The sequence below is a fragment of the Lactuca virosa genome, chromosome 8 (genome assembly GCF_052849685.1).
Source record: "Lactuca virosa cultivar CGN04683 chromosome 8, Lactuca_virosa_CGN04683_v6, whole genome shotgun sequence".
Lineage (NCBI taxonomy): Eukaryota > Viridiplantae > Streptophyta > Magnoliopsida > Asterales > Asteraceae > Lactuca > Lactuca virosa.
This window is the reverse complement of record NC_136433.1, coordinates 375,245,911-375,262,665: the sequence shown is the minus strand read 5'-3', so window position 1 is coordinate 375,262,665 and position 16,755 is coordinate 375,245,911.

Below are 16,755 nucleotides of genomic sequence, written 5' to 3'. Positions count from 1 at the left end.
GGGTAAATCCTACACGCAGGCTTCTGGATGATGACTATTGACCAATCCTAACATATGATGAACCTCCATCAGATGGTTTCTGGGACATAACCATCTCTCCAAACTCTAAAGTTTTCCCAGTATTTGAACCATTTGATCTCAGCTTTCCGGATGATTTAAGACTCCCAATGGAATTTGAACGTCTGAATCTTTTTCATGCTAAGCATGGTTCAGAGTTTGAGAAAATATGGTCTAATGATAGACGAGACGGGGTCAAGAACTACAAGACAAGAAAATTCATGAAAACTGATTTTCTTTAATATACTCTGACCAGAAGAGGAGATGAATACAACCGAAGCCAAGAGGATTTTGTTTGCATGAAATCGGAGGAAATATTTCTAATTGCCAGGGTGCTTCAAGTGAAGGCTGAAAAATACCCTAAGATGAAGATTGCTTGTGAAAAAGCTGGTGAATTCCTCAAGGCTTTAGCATGCGACTTCGGAAATATTGATGTAGAAATTCATCCAGTCCTTGCCAAGAAATTTGATTTTCCTGAATTCGAGCCTGCACCAGCATACACTAACGGATTTCAAGATATGTCACTTGGAGCAACCAACTACCCGGAGCTAGGTGTTGTTTACAAAAGAGCTCAAGATGGTCCCAAATATTTAATTCTAGTGGCCGCAATCCATCGACTCACCAAGAAGCAACTAGACACCACTCTGGCTTCAGTCCAAAGATCGAAGTATACTACGGATGAAGTCAAGTTTGAAATCTCAATGAGAATCCAGTGGTTGTTCGAAGTTAGAAAATTCTGGTGGATTATTATCCGGTTCCTCAAGTTGCAAAAATGAAGAAGATAGCTAAGAGGTCACTTTGGGGGAAATTGTTGATACAAAAAGTGACCCTATTTAGCTAAGGAACCGCATTCTGGAGTGTTGGTGATGCCGTATAAGAAGTTGACTACCGAAGTTGGAGAAGATCCTTTGTGAACCGCAATCGCAACAGCTACCGCAGAGATGGAGATTGCATGAAGATATGTTTTGTTATATTACTGACTTAGCGTGTTTACTTTCTATTATCCAGTGAACCTTTGATGGTCACTGAAGTCAGTAGTTTAATAGTTGTTTATTTTGATATGTAACTTTCCAGGACTCTACAAATAGAGTATCCCACTTCATTTAATGTTACACCTACACGATCGTTCTGAACTGTTATTGTAATACAAAGATCATTTATCTCTATCTATTATTTTCTGATAAACCGAGTTCCCCTTCAACTTAAGTTGTTCACATTTACTAACTTGTGTTTTTACTGCAAACCTTGTTATGAATCAACTTGGTTTCTACTTGATATAACTTGTTGTCATTTATATTTCCTTTACATTTACGCATCTAACAATCTAACGTTTCTAACTTATTATTGTTGCGCTATCGTGATCCTTGAGATTAACTTATTCCGCAACTTATTATCTTGTATTAACGTTTGTTCAAGTGCTCCTAAAAGTTTTTCTCTCAACACTTTTTCTACTTTTTTCATTGTTTTTATTGAACTGAATTCGAATCATACTGTCGTTAGTTTTATGATTCAGAAGTCAATAAAAAAGCGTTGCAACTTCAATCTGTGGCCATAATGTAAATGGAACTGTCAAAAGTAAAGTGCGGAGGAATTCTGTGATCATAAAGGAAGCATTAAAATACTAAAAAACTTAGTTCAATTGCTTTTATTTAATTCCCCAATCATACCCTTTTCATGTTTGTGAATCAGGAGTCAAGAAACAGGTTCAGTAGCTTCACTTTTTCTCCATGTTGCTAAGAAAATCTTCACTTTCAGAAGGTATGTTTCTGAATAAAAAACAAATCATAAACATGTATACCATATGAACTTGTATTTAGCAAATTAACCACCTTTTTAACAAGATCATTGATTTTATAATCCTATCCGTGTTCATTACTTTTACTCAGTTCTAATCAAACCTTTTTCACATTTCTGCGTCACTAGTAAAGAAACAGGCTCACCACTTTCAATTTGTATCCATGTTGCTGATAAAAGTTTCAATCTTTAGAATATATGTTGAATTTCCTGTTGCATATACGTATTCCCCCAGTTTGTATGTCTACAATTGTTAAGCACTTAATCTTGACAATTATAAATGGTTGTTTCCTTCCATAAAAGAGAAGAAAAATTAGAAACCATGAAATCAACACTTTGATTTTAAACTATTGTTATTATCAAATCTAATGTCTAAAACAACATAAATTTTACAGTTCACTGATTACCTGGACCTGATCTAAAATGGAGTCTACCTCGAGAAGAACCATAGGTGTCTGTTATGAATACTATGATGAAGCCTTTAGCTTTTCAATCTTTTCATCAGTTGTTGTATGGATTTGATGATTTTTTTAGTTTTCTTGACAAATTCGTGATCCTAATGGTGACCTTAGGCATTCTGCTTCATACAAGGTTGCAACATACCACATTTCTATTGGAAGGTATGTACATCAATCGACAATTTGATCTCAAACCATATTTTGTGTTTCTTTGAAGATCTAATGATTCTTTTTCATTGTTAGATCAAAGAAATACTAATTCCTAATTTCCTCAATGGAATTTTGTAAAATTGATACACCTCAAAATTCAAAACATAATGATATTCATTCATATAAATTTACAAAAGACGATTTCAGTTTCTGATTATAATCTTCATTCATATACATATGATATGCTTCATTACATTTTGTAGGATATGGATAAATTACAAAAATGAATCAATAAGCCCTGTTATCCTTATATTATTGTGCAGGAAGTAGGTAGCTATTAGCTTTAATTTGAAAGAAAATGGATTATTGTTTGTGCTGATTAAATCCATATGAAGTGGGAATTTTGGACTTATTTCAATAACTTGGGTCACAATTTCAAACTGGTGGGTTGATGAGGATAATCAAAATTGGATTATTGTTGGCCTTATCTATTTCTAATATCCTTATAATACTGAATTTTTAATAAATCATGTTTAAAATATGCAACATAAAGTACAATTAGATGTTATTTTCCATAATCAAACATTATAATCTTGTAGTTGACTCGGCCCCTTATCCTGACTGTGATCACAACAAAATGGTTGCTTTTAACCTTTAACTATTGCTTTTTAGATGGTTTCAGGATAATTTTTTCTGTTTTCACATTGCTCTTGACAAAGTTATTTTCTTTTTGAATTTTAACTAAAAGTTGTTTCAATTTTCATGTAAAAACTAGAAAAAGCTTAGTTTTTATTTATTGTGGTTATATTTTTTCAAGCTGTAGAGATGATATCTGGGATCAACAAGATGTATGTAGGATTAATGTGTCTAAGCTCATAACTAAATTGTGTAACGACCCAATTTTTCAAATAAAGTTTTTCATTTAAATAACAATATCCATATTCATTAGTTATAAATTTCAAACACAATTGTTTCTCAAAATCCCAAATAACAAGTATTTATTCCAAAATCAGAATGTCCATAATAAAATACTGGAGACTACGTGCAGTGTCATCATGCCGGACCCTTGCCCTTAGATCCCGAAGTACCTGAAACAATCAACAAACTCTAAGCTAATGCTTAGTGAGTTCCCCATAACTTATCCCACATAAATCCACAAAATCACATAAATCCATATAACCATCCTAAGCCATGCATACAAACATATAGGGATGCCATGGACTCCCTCCATGGTCTTACTCCAGGATGTCGTGGGCTCTCCCCAGGGTCTTATACCTATGCGCCATGGGCTCCCCCAAGGTCTTAACTACTTGCCATGGGCTCCCCCCATGGTTTTCACATAAATACATAATACCATGCTAACACATTCACATATAACCACAACAAATGCATAAGAAACATGGGCCGGCCTTGGCGCCTTCAACCTATTGGTATGGTGAGGCGACTCACCTCAGTCTGCTGAACACGAAAGCTGCTCGCCTAACAGTCCAAAACCACACTCACTGAACAATAATATAATTAACACTAAATTAGGATTAAACACAATCTAATTAAAGAGTCCATACACCTAAGCCCAAGCCTTTCCATAATGGCACAATAGTCTTCCCTTGCTAATGGGCCCAAGGTCCATGACCAAAGCTATTAATGGGCCACATGGCCCAATTCAGAATATTAGCTCACATCTCTAAAATGAGACCAGTCCCAAAACTGACTAAAGCCCACTAAACTGACTAAAACCCACTAAACCTACAAGCCCATACAAAGCCCCAAAGCCCAACTGGAATTCGTATGCCATGCGTACCACTCCAGTATGCTCAACACACTGACCATGCTCCTGTACGCATAACATACAACTTGTTACGCACGACGTACAAACAGGTTATGCATATTCTTTATTAAGTGCTTAATGCATGAAGACTTTACGTCCCAAACTCAAATTTAGGTCGTTTGAAGAGTCCTAAGGCATAAAGTTGGCAACTTTATGCCTTGCATGCTCCATATGCTCTCAACCACCCTTTACAACCCATTAAGACCTTTCCATGGGTCTTAACTCATGCATGAGGTCAAAACAACCAACAAGTCTATATTTTTATGATATGAACACGCTAAAGGACCTCAAATCTAGTCTTCCTAAGCTCTGGAGTTGCTCAAACTCCCAAGAGGTGACATATGAACTTAAAAGAGGACAATATAGAAAACCCTAGCTCAATCTAATGAATAAGATGGCAAGATTATGACTTTATACCTCCAGAAGCTCCTCATGATGAACTAGATGCAGGATCTAGAAGCTCAATGCCGCACAAAGCTTGATCACTACCTTCTCCTTCTTGAATGATCTCTAAAATTGCCACCAACACACTTTTAATCTCAAGAATCACACTCACAAGATAATTTGAGGTTAAGGGACGAAATGAGGCTATAGAGGCTGGCTAGGGTTTAGTCTTAATGACTTAAGGATGCTTATATATGCCTCAAGTCCGGAAATTAGGGTTTGGCTATGCATCGCGTACGCCCAGCGTACCTTCACGTACGCCACGTGTACTCGATATTCCTTCGCGATCATTCCTCCATAATACGCTAAGCGTACACTTAAGTACACCCAACGTGCAAGAAGGGGCCATTTTTGCAAAACTAACTCATTTAAAGGAATAAAATGGTTACCTGATTTGGAGTGTTATAACTCTCCCCCACTTGGAATAGACTTCGACCTCGAAGTCCGCAGATGCAAACATATCCAGGTAATGTTATCGCATCTCATCCTCCGGCTCCCATGTCCATTCTGATCCCTTTCGATGCTGCCATTGCACCTTCACTAGCTTCACATCTTTGTTACGAAGAACCTTAGTCTTCCTATCCAAAACCGCAACGGGCTTCTCAATGTAGTTCAGGCTCTCATCCACCTGAATGTCGTCCAAAGAAATAACTGCAGCCTCGTCAGTGACACATTTCCGAAGCTGAGACACATGGAAGGTGTTATGAATCTGACTCAGCTCATCCAGGAGATCCAAACGATAAGCAACCCTACCGACTCGGGCAGAAATCCTGAACGGACCAATAAATCGGGGCCCCAACTTGCCCCTTTTCCGAAACTGGATGACACCCTTCCAAATTGACACCTTCAATAACACGAATTCTCCCACCTGGAACTCAAGATCCGAACGACAACAGACAACATGACTTTTCTGAAGGCTCTGCGTAACCCGCAGCCTGTCGCGCACCTGCTGAATCAACTCGGTGGTCTTAAGCACCACCTCGGTGCTTCCCATGACTCGATGCCCAACCCCCCTCCCCCCAACAAACTGGAGTCCTACACCTCTGACCATACAACATCTCAAACTGGGGTCAGTCGATACTAGCATGATAACTGTTGTTGTATGAGAACTCTGCTAGTGGAAGGTAAGTATCCCAACTCCCTCCGAAATCCAATACGCAAGCCCGAACCATATCCTCGAGCATCTGAATCATCCGCTTGCTGTGACCATCGGTTTCGGGGGTGGTAAGTGGTGTTGAAATGTTACTGAGTACCCAATTCCTCATGGAACTTCCTCCAGAACTTGGAGGTGAATCGAACATTGCGGTATGAGACCACATATACCGGCACCCTATGCCTGGCCACCACCTCCCGTACATAGATATCTACTAATTTATCAGTGGAGATACTCTCGGAAATTGTAATAAAATGTGCACTCTTGGTCAATATGTCCATAATAACCCAAATGGAGTCTACACCCCGAGCCGTCCTAGGAAACTTCGTGATAAAATCCATAGTAATCTCTTCCCATTTCCACATGGGGAGAGGAAAGGGATGGACCTTGTCGTGGGGCCTCTGATACTCGGCTTTGACCTTCCTACAGGTCAAACACCACTTAACAAACCATGCAACCTCCCACTTCATTAAGGGCCACCAATAACTCAATCTCAAGTCTCGATACATCTTCATGGCCCCCGGATGCATAGAAAACTTGGATTTGTGCGCCTCCTCCAATATCTTTTGTCTCACACTCCCGAATGCCGGTACCCAAACTTTGCCATACTGAGTCCATAAACCCCGACTGTCTCGAACAAATAGTGGAATCTGCCACTAAATCCGCTCAACCTTCCAGTTTTCCTTCTTCAGTCCCTTCACCTGAGCTTCTTTGATCATATCTAATAGAGGTGAAATCACCGTCAACCTCAGGCAAACATCTCGGATCAGAGCACTTTCCGCCTTACGGCTTAAGGCATCGGCCACTACATTGGCCTTCCCGGTATGGTAAAAAATCTCGCAATCATAACCTTTTACTACATCATGCCATCTCCTCTGACGCATATTCAGATTCTGCTAATCCATCAGATACTTCAAACTCTTGTGATCAATGAAAATGGTGCATCGAACTCCATATAAATAGTACCTCCAAATCTTGAGGGAAAACACCACTGCCCTCAATTCCAAGTCATGAGTGGGGTAATTCGCCTCGTGAGGCTTCAACTGCCTCGAAGCATAAGCAATCACATGCCCCATCTGCATCAGAACCGCTCCTAATCCCAAAATAGAAGCATCACAGTACACTACAAAATCATCTAATCCCTCGGGTAGTGCTAGCATCGGGGCCTCACATAATTTCTGCCTCAAGGTCTCGAATGTCATCTACTGATCTGGTGCCCAGTGAAAGGCCACGCTGTTCTTGGTCAAACGGGTCAAGGGTACAGTTATCTTGGACAAATCCTGAATAAATCTCTGATAATACCCCGCAAGACCCAAGAAACTCCGGATCTCAGATGCGTTCTTCGGAACCTCCCAACGCATCACCGCCTCGATTTTGGCTGGATCAACCAAAATACCCTCCTGATTGATGATGTGCTCCAAAAATTGCACCTCTTGCAACCAAAAATCACATTTGGAGAATTTGGCATACAGCCTCTCCATCCTCAAGGTCTCCAACACCTCCCTCAAATGATGTTTGTGTTGTTCCTTGGTCTTAGAATAGACCAAGATATCATCAATGAAGACAATCATAGACCGATCCAACATCAGTCTACAAACCCGGTTCATGAGATCCATGAACGCTGCTGGAGCATTAGTGTGCCCGAATGGCATCACCACAAACTCATAATGACCATAGCGAGTCCTGAAAGTAGTCTTCGATATATCCTCATCCCTAATCCTCATTTGATGATAGCCTGACCTAAGATCAATATTGGAAAACCAGGATGCACCCTGAAGCTGATCGAACAAATCATCAATCCTCGGAAATGGATAACGGTTCTTCATCGTCAGCTTGTTCAGCTCCCGATAATCAATACACATCTTGTGTGACCCATCCTTCTTTTTCACAAACAATATCGGTGCTCCCCACGGGGAACTGCTCGGATGAATGAACCCTCGGTCTAGCAACTCCTGAAGTTGCGTAGACAACTCCTGCTTCTCAGGCGGAGCTAGGCGGTACGTTGCCTTGGCTATCGGAGCCGCACATGGCACTAAATCAATATGAAACTCCACTTACCTCTCCGAAGGCACCCCAGGCAAATCCTCAGGAAATACATCCTGACAATCTTTTACAACCGGTACACTGCTCAAATCTGATGTGGCCTCGACTTTCGTATCCGAAACATACGCCAAAAAATCCAGAACCACCCTGCTGCAGAAGTCTCCTTGACCTCGCAGCCGAACAGAGGGTTGGCCCATGCGAGGCTCTCTCCCCATGAATAATCAGTTCTCTCCACTTGGGATTCGAACCCTCACTAACTGGTGCTCGCAATCTATCATGGCCCTATTGGGTCCCAACCAATCCATTCTGATGATCACCTTCATCCCTTATAGTGGTATCGGAACCAAATCGACACGAAACCTCTCCCAGAACACATTCAGAACACTGCCTCGATGTACCCTTGCAGCAATCAAGATGCGGTCATCCGCAATCTCCACCTTGAGTGGGGAATCCAAAGTCCCCGGAGTGTCCCGAAACTTCTTGCTGAGAGCAAGAGATACAAATGATCGGGTAGCCCCCGAATCAAAAAGAACATGAGCCGACAAACCATTGACCAAGAAGGTACCTATACAAGATCATAATAACATAAGCATAACAATAAAAAAAACAAGGCAGTAAAATAGATCACATACCAGTCATGACGTCTGGCGTTGCTCTGGCCTCCTCCGTGGTCAGCTGAAATGTGTGGCTCTTCACCGCAGTAGTCTCCGCCTTAACCGGGCGGCCATCAGTGATCCTCATTGTGGCGGGCGCAGGCACCGCCACTGCTCCTCCTCCTCCCGACAACCTCGGACAATCGACCTTTTTATGACTGGTCTGGTTGCAGTGGAAACAGTTCAAGCCCTTCTTGGGGCAGTGCCTGCTCATGTGGCCTGGCTGTCCACATGAATAACATCCCGAGCATGCCGCTCGACAAGCCCCACTGTGCGGCTTACCGTACTTAGCACATCAGCCACGGGCTAGCTGGACCCTACTGGAAGAATCAGAGGTCTTAGGCTTTTTGGCCTGACCTACAGCCGCCTAAACCTGCTCCGGCTTCCGCTTGGTGCAGAGCGCCAACTCAATCTCCCGTTCTCGGGCCTTCTCCACCATGTAATTCAGGGTATTGAATCCCGAAAAGCTCACAAACTCCCGGATATCATCCCTCAGCATGAAATAATACCTCGTCTTATTCATCTCCATATCCGCAGCGTACTGCGGAACCAACAATGCTCGCTCCCGAAACTTGGCGGTGATCTCCGCCACAGTCTCGGTGGTCTGCTGTAAATCCTGAAACTCCCTCACTAATCGTTGCACCTCAATGGACGGTGCAAACTCCAAATCGAACCTCCTCACAAACTCCTGCCAAGTCATCTCAGCCACACCTGATGACCCCACCTCGCGAGTAACCTCATCCCACCAATCTCGAGCTCGGTCCCTCAACATACACGATGCAAACCCCAGCTTTTCCGCCTCGGGGCAAAAACTCATGCGCTGGGCATTCTCCATATCTTCCACCCAGCGTCGACTTGTGATGGGGCCCTAACCCCAAAGAACTCAGGCACACCACACGCCTTAAACTCCCAGAACGAGGGAGCTCGGGCTCCAATCTGGCCTGCAGCAATCTCGGCTCGAAAAGACCTGAGCCGCTCCTCCATGATCTCCATAATACCCTCATTGACGGTCCCGAAAATTACCGGTGTAGCGTCGAGAATGCCACACGTCACCTTGGCTGCGATAAGATCGCGCAACCTCTCATCAATGGGCTCTGCACCGGAGCCTGACCCAGATCCCGATCCTGATCCTGAACTTCGAGTGATCATCACCATCCTCAACTAAAAATACCACAAAACATAATGATAAAGATATTTGAAAAGGGAATTCCTCGTCCTCACCGGTCTTCTTAGAGCTTCCAGGTCTAACATTGGTTCGGGTACATGTATTGTGCTTTTAGTAGTATGGGCCTAATACTACCTTGCACACCTACTTGTACCTCCCCCAAGGTTCTGCCTAAAAAAATTCTAATTCGCCCCAAACAATAACATGACTCACATCATACTACATAACTCAAATCCTAGGCTATTGTAAGATTTTCTCAATTCCCAACAAACCAGTACTCAAATCAATCATAGCAGGTTGCCCTATGCATCCAAGTTATACACAAATAGAATCACATAGACTTTCAAATAAGCTTCTACCCTATACCACAATCCACACAAGGAACAGTAATAAGGTAGAATTCATCATTCTACGGCTATGCAATCCTAAACGTATACAACTTTGAAAGCATACACATAGCAAAATCCATCAAATATCACTTTTCAATTATAACAATAGCATGACTAATATGTTAGGGTAACACTTACTTAAGCTCGGCCGATTACGCGCATTACACTCTCCCTTTTTCTTACAAAGAAATCGGTTTCAAGAAGTTTTTAACTTTTGGTTTTAAAAGAAACAGTTTTACCATTTCCTCAGTTGGAGTTCTGACACACCTTAGAGTGTGCCCGAATCCGTCAAACCAAGGCTATGATACCAACTTGTAACGACCCAAATTTTCAAATAAAAATTTTCATTTATATAACAATACCCATATTCATTAATTATAAATTTCAAACACAATTGTTTCTCAAAATCCCAAACAACAAGTATTTATTCCAAAATCAGTGTTTCCATAATAAAATACTGGAGAGTGCGTGCAACGTCATCATGCCGGGCCCTTTCCCTTAGATCCCGAAGTACCTGAAACAATCAACAAACTCTAAGCTAATGCTTAGTGAGTTCCCCATAACATACCCCACATAAATCCATAAAATCACATAATTCCATATAACCATCATAAGCCATGCATACAAACATATAGGGATGCCACATACTCCCTCCATGGTCTTACTCCAGGATGTCGTGGGCTGCCCCCAAGGTCTTATACATATACGTCATGGGCTCCCCCAAGGTCTTAACTACACGCCATGGGCTCCCCCATGGTCTTCACATAAATACATAATACCATGCTAACACATTTACATATAACCACAATAAATGCATAACAAACATGGGCCGACCTTGGCGCCTTCGACCCATTGGTATGGTGAGGAGAGTCACCTCAGTCTGCTGAACACGAAAGTTGATCGCCTAACAGTCCGAAACCAGACACACTGAACAATAATATAATTAACCCTAAATTAGGATTAAACATAATCTAATTAAAGAGTCCATACACCTAAGCCCAAGTCCTTCCATAATGGCCCAATAGTCTTCCCTTGCTAATGGGCCCAAGGTCCATAACCAAGGCTATTAGTGGGCCACATGGCCCAATTCAGAATATTAGCCCACAACTCTAAAATGAGACCAATCCCAAAACTGACTAAAGCCCGCTAAACCTACAAGTCCATACAAAGCCCCAAAGCCCAACTGGAGTGTGTACGCCCTGCGTACCAATATAGTACGCTCAGCGCACTGACCATGCCACTGTACGTGCAACGTACAACTTGTTACGCACGGCATACAAACAGGTTATGCATATTCTTCATTAAGTGCTTAATGCATGAAGACTTTACGTCCCAAACTCAGATTTAGGTCGTTTGAAGAGTCCTAAGGCATAAAGTTGGCAACTTTGTGCCTTTACATGCTCCATATGCTCCCAACCACCCTTTACAACCCATTAAGACATTTCCATGGGTCTTAACTCATGCATGAGGTCAAAACAACCAACAAGTCTGTATTTTTATGATATGAACACGCTAAAGGACCTCAGATCTACTCTTCCTAAGCTCTGGAGTTGCTCAAACTCACAAGAGGTGACTTATAAACTCAAAAGAGGACAATATAGCAAACCCTAGATCAATCTAATGAATAAGATGGCAAGATTAAGACATTATACCTAATGAAGCTCCTCAAGCTGAACTAGATGCAGGATCTAGAAGCCCAATGTAACACCCGCAGATTCGGGCTAGTCAATTTAGAGACAATGAATGCGAAAATATGACTTTTTGATGGAAGATTATTTGGAATAAATAATCTTAACCAAGTTATATTATATGTCACCAAGGTTTCGTACATATAAAAAACGTCGAAAACCGAGTTATAACGAAGTAGTTATGGCCGGTCGAAGTTTCGCGACAAAACCGGCACGACGTTGTGTGACGTAAAAAGTGAATTTTTGATAAACTACTTTTTAGCCTTAGAGATCTAAATAAAATTTGTAGTATACGTTAAACTGAGAGCGTGCATAAAAAGAACGCCAAATCTGACTTCGTATGAGGAAGTTATGATTTTTCTAAGATTTGGCATAACAGTGCACAGCCCAGAATTCAAATTTTAGATCGATCCATTTTTAGCCAACATAACCTAAAGGATAATTGAAGATCTCATTAATAGGAGCTCAACGATAAAAAGACAGACGAAAACGGAGGCCATATGTAGAAGTTATGAATTTTACGCAGTCATTTAACAGTATAATCTTCTCATACTGTTAAAATTAAAACCGATCGAGAATTAGCTGATAGAGTCAAAACAAAAGTTGTAGATCTTGTCATTAACTACGCGTAAATATAAAGAACGTCAAAAACGTAGTTCGTATGCGATAGTTATGATTTTTTAAAGATTGGTTGTTTTACCTGCATCTGACGCCACGTGTCAGCACCAGGCTCCGCCTTGGATCCTACGCAAGTCCACGACGTGGAACAGCTCCAGACAGCCTATAAATAGAGGCATAAATCACCCCAAAAACTCACACCTTCACCCTTCTTTCTCTCTCAACACTCCCAATCTCTCCCTCCCAATCCCTAGCAACTTCTAAGTGCTAGAGGCGAGTCCCGGATAGCCAGAAGGATCGGAGAAGAAGAGCATTCGGGTCGGAAGTTCTGCCCCCGCAGAGCCCGGTTCCTAGCCAAACCCCTGGTAAGTGAGTTATGCTTACCCTACTTTAAGTATAACTTATGTTTAAGTTCATTATCGTTATTATGAACTTATAAACAAGATTTATCAATGATTCCAAGTCATTATACTGATTGATCTACTTACGGGGATGATGTCTAGGCTGTGATTTAGTGAGGTGTTTAAAGTGGGATTTCCAAACAGTATACTTCGTATACCAAACGAACCCTACCTCCGATATGATCCTACATGGTTGTTCCGTACTTGATAGATCATGAAGTAGACTTTGAGTTAATGAGGAATCTAGACTAATAATTAGTCGCAATAAAGATTAGATTAAAACTTAGCGATAATAATGCTAGGTTTCGTCGAAGGAAAATAGAATCGTTAGAAGCGAAGCGCTGCCCGAGTTTGGAATCGTCACTTTAACAAGTGAGTGCATAGTTACTTTCATCTTACACATAGATATGAAGTATTTTATATAAATTACATGCTATGTGTGCATATTATCTGAATACTTGCTGTCTATGCTGGGTGAATGATTTTATATATGTTATAAATGATTTAAACTGTATATGTATTTTATATCTACGAAAATGTTGGGTAAAACATGGGTAGATGAATGAAGAGGGATGAAAGAGGATATAAGTAAACCATGGCGACTATGGACTTAGTGCCTATTGTATAAACCCTGACGACTATGGACTTAGTGTCTATTGTATAAACCCTGGTGACTATGGAATTAGTGCCTATTGTATAAACCTTGGCGACTATGGACTTAGTGCCTGTTGTATAAACCCTGGCGATTATGGACTTAGTGCCTATTGTATAAACCCTGACGACTATGGACTTAGTGTCTGTTGTATAAACCCTGGCGACTATGGACTTAGTGCATGTTGTATAAACCTTGGCGACGATGGACTTCATGCCTATTCCTTAGGATACTACTTAGGAATGAATGAACGAGGAATAGCGGATTCTTAGAGTAGATACTTAAGAGTAAAGAAGATAATGGGGGCGGGTAATTAGGTTAACTGTTTGATGATTAAACATAATAATTATATTATTGTGGGTTGAAAACCCTATGTACTCACCAGGTTTCCCAACCTGACCCACTCAATTCATTTATATCCCAAGTGTCGATATGAAGTTACATTACACTGAGAGATTAAGGAGATATAAATCACTAGTGATAATTGATGTATGTTCTGTTTGTGCTTATGTTTCTGTATTGACGATGACATCCCAATGTTTTAAAATAAATAAAATACATTTCTTCGAAAATGCTTTGATATCGTATTTATCGTATTTTTTTTCTGGGAACAAATTCCGCAACACTTTTCTTAAAAACGATACTCTAATTTTAAAATAAGTATAAATAAAATTTTTAAAATGACCGTGAAAATAGGGATGTCACACTCAATGCCACACGAAGCTTGATCACTACCTTCTCCTTCTTGAATGATCTCTAAAATGGCCACCAACACACTTTTAACCTCAAGAATCACATTCACAAGATAATCTGACGTTAAGGGATGAAATGAGACTATAGAGGCTGACTAGGGTTTAGTCTCAATGACTTAAGGATGCTTATATGTGCCTCAATTCCGGAAATTTGGGTTTGGCTATCCATCGCGTACGCCCGGCGTACTTTCACGTACGCCCCATGTACTTGATATTCCTTCGCAATTCTTCCTCCATAGTACACTAAGCGTACACTTAAGTACGCCCAATGTACAATAAGGGGTCATTTTTGCAAAACTAACTCATTTAAAGGAATAAAATGGTTACCTGATTTGGAGTGTTACAACTTGGTATAAACTTGAAAATAGAAGCAAAATCCTTTTTGGGTTGCCATAATAATCAGAAATAACTAGAAATGATATTAGGAGAGAGAGAGAGAGAGAGAGAGAGAGAGAGAAATGTTTTGTTAATATATAATGTGATTAATATATTAATTGGGAATAGATAATTGATATGTTAATTCGTTATGTGATTAATAAATTAACATAAGATCAATAATTAAATAATTAATTTGCTAATTTATATGGTTAATAAATTAATAAGAAATCAATTAGAATTAATTTATTATTAATCAGAATTAATCTTGAATTAATTTGGGATTAATTGGAATTATTTAAAGGTGTAGGGGGTGAATTGTAATTGTTCAATAGTTGAACAAAAGAAGCAATTTTAGAAACCTCCATGGCATGGACGGTTTCGGAGGCTGCACCACGGTTTCTGGAAGCCTTCCTGGTTGCATAAAAGGAAAAGATATGAATTAGGATTAAAACTATTATTTAATCAATTCAGATTCTACTTTGCTTGCAAGTTACCTAAATTATAAATAGGATCCCAAGGCCATTAATTTTCTTTCATGACCTTCCTAAGAAGCATAGGAACAAAATTTATTCCTCTCTCCTCTATCTCCTCTTCATTCTAGGGTTTCTAGGGTTTGGGGTGTGAGCCATTAGAGGCATTAGATTTCTGGTGCTTACTTTCCCAGATTTTCAAGAAGGATATAGGTGTGATTATTTGCTACAATAATCAAGAGGTATGTAAACCCTTATTCTATATAAATTTCAATTATTATAGAGCTTCCTTAGGATTTTTGATGTTAATAGGTTATTGTTATCAATAGAGAAAACATAGATCCAAATTGGTTGCATGTGAACTTAAGAGTTAAGTATTTTTCCACTTCATGCATAGATTTATAACCTATAAAACTCATCAGTGGTATCAGAGCCGTAGTTTTTCTATTTGATCGTTCATAATAGTGAATATACCAAATTTAGGGTTTATAGAAATTAAACCCTAATAGCCTTGTATTTTCGATTTTGCTTGGGTTTCTTGAAACCCTAGCCTCATTTTCTCTATTTTCAAAAATGGGGAGTTAGTTTAGGGTTTTATCTTGTTTCCTTAATTGTTGTTTTAATAGCCTTATAATAAAATAATTAAAATTGGAAAAACCCATAGTTTTATCTTGTTTCTTTAAGTATTGTTTTAATAACCATTAAATAGAATAATTAAAATTGGAAAAACCCATGGTTTTATCCTGTTTCCTTAATTATTATTTTAATAGCCTTAAAATAGAATAATTAAAATTGGAAAAATTCATACCCTCTTTTCGAAAATTATAAGGGTTTGGATTAGGATTAAATTTGAATTATTTTTATTAATTGTTAATTTGAATAATTATTTAATCCCTAGATGATTTGATTAATTTAATTAATTGGTTAACTAAAAGATAAAGATAAACTACAATTGGTTTACTATTAATTAATCAAAAGGTGTAATTTAGATAAATAATATTTAAACCTTGTATTTTGAAAAGTTTTAAAATACACATTATATATATATATATATATATATTATTAAAAATTTAATATTTTATATGTATAAGACAAGTCAGTCAAATCGCTAGTATGCCTCATTCATGAAGCCATACTATAAGGGGGTATAAGGAAGCGGTCTATAAAATGTCCGCCAGTGGGTGTCCACTCTCACCCACCGCTCTATTGTAAGGTGTAGGGTCGTTAGCTGAACGGGTTTGATAAGAGATAATCTCATTAAAAGTATAATGATATAAAAGTACTAGAACCTTCTTTAAAAAAAATCCCACTCTAGTTACTTTAAAAAAATGTGAAAAGTATGCTAATCCATAGAAACACACATCATGATTTATATATCGTGAGTGGAGCATGTGTGGTTAACTGACACACTAATAGGGACTATAAAGAGATATAATGGGCATCTCGAAAATTATCATTGTTGATGGAGCGTATGTGGTTAACCGGAACATCAATGTGAGATGATAAATGACATCGAGGTTGTCAAGCGGTTTTGCATGGTTATTCACATCTCGTTTGTGATCCTCCGCATCCCATGCATAAAAGTAAGAGCATAATCCGAGATTAAACATGTCATTGATAAGATTCAATGAATTTCAAAAAATTTAGGAGTTTCATAAGATT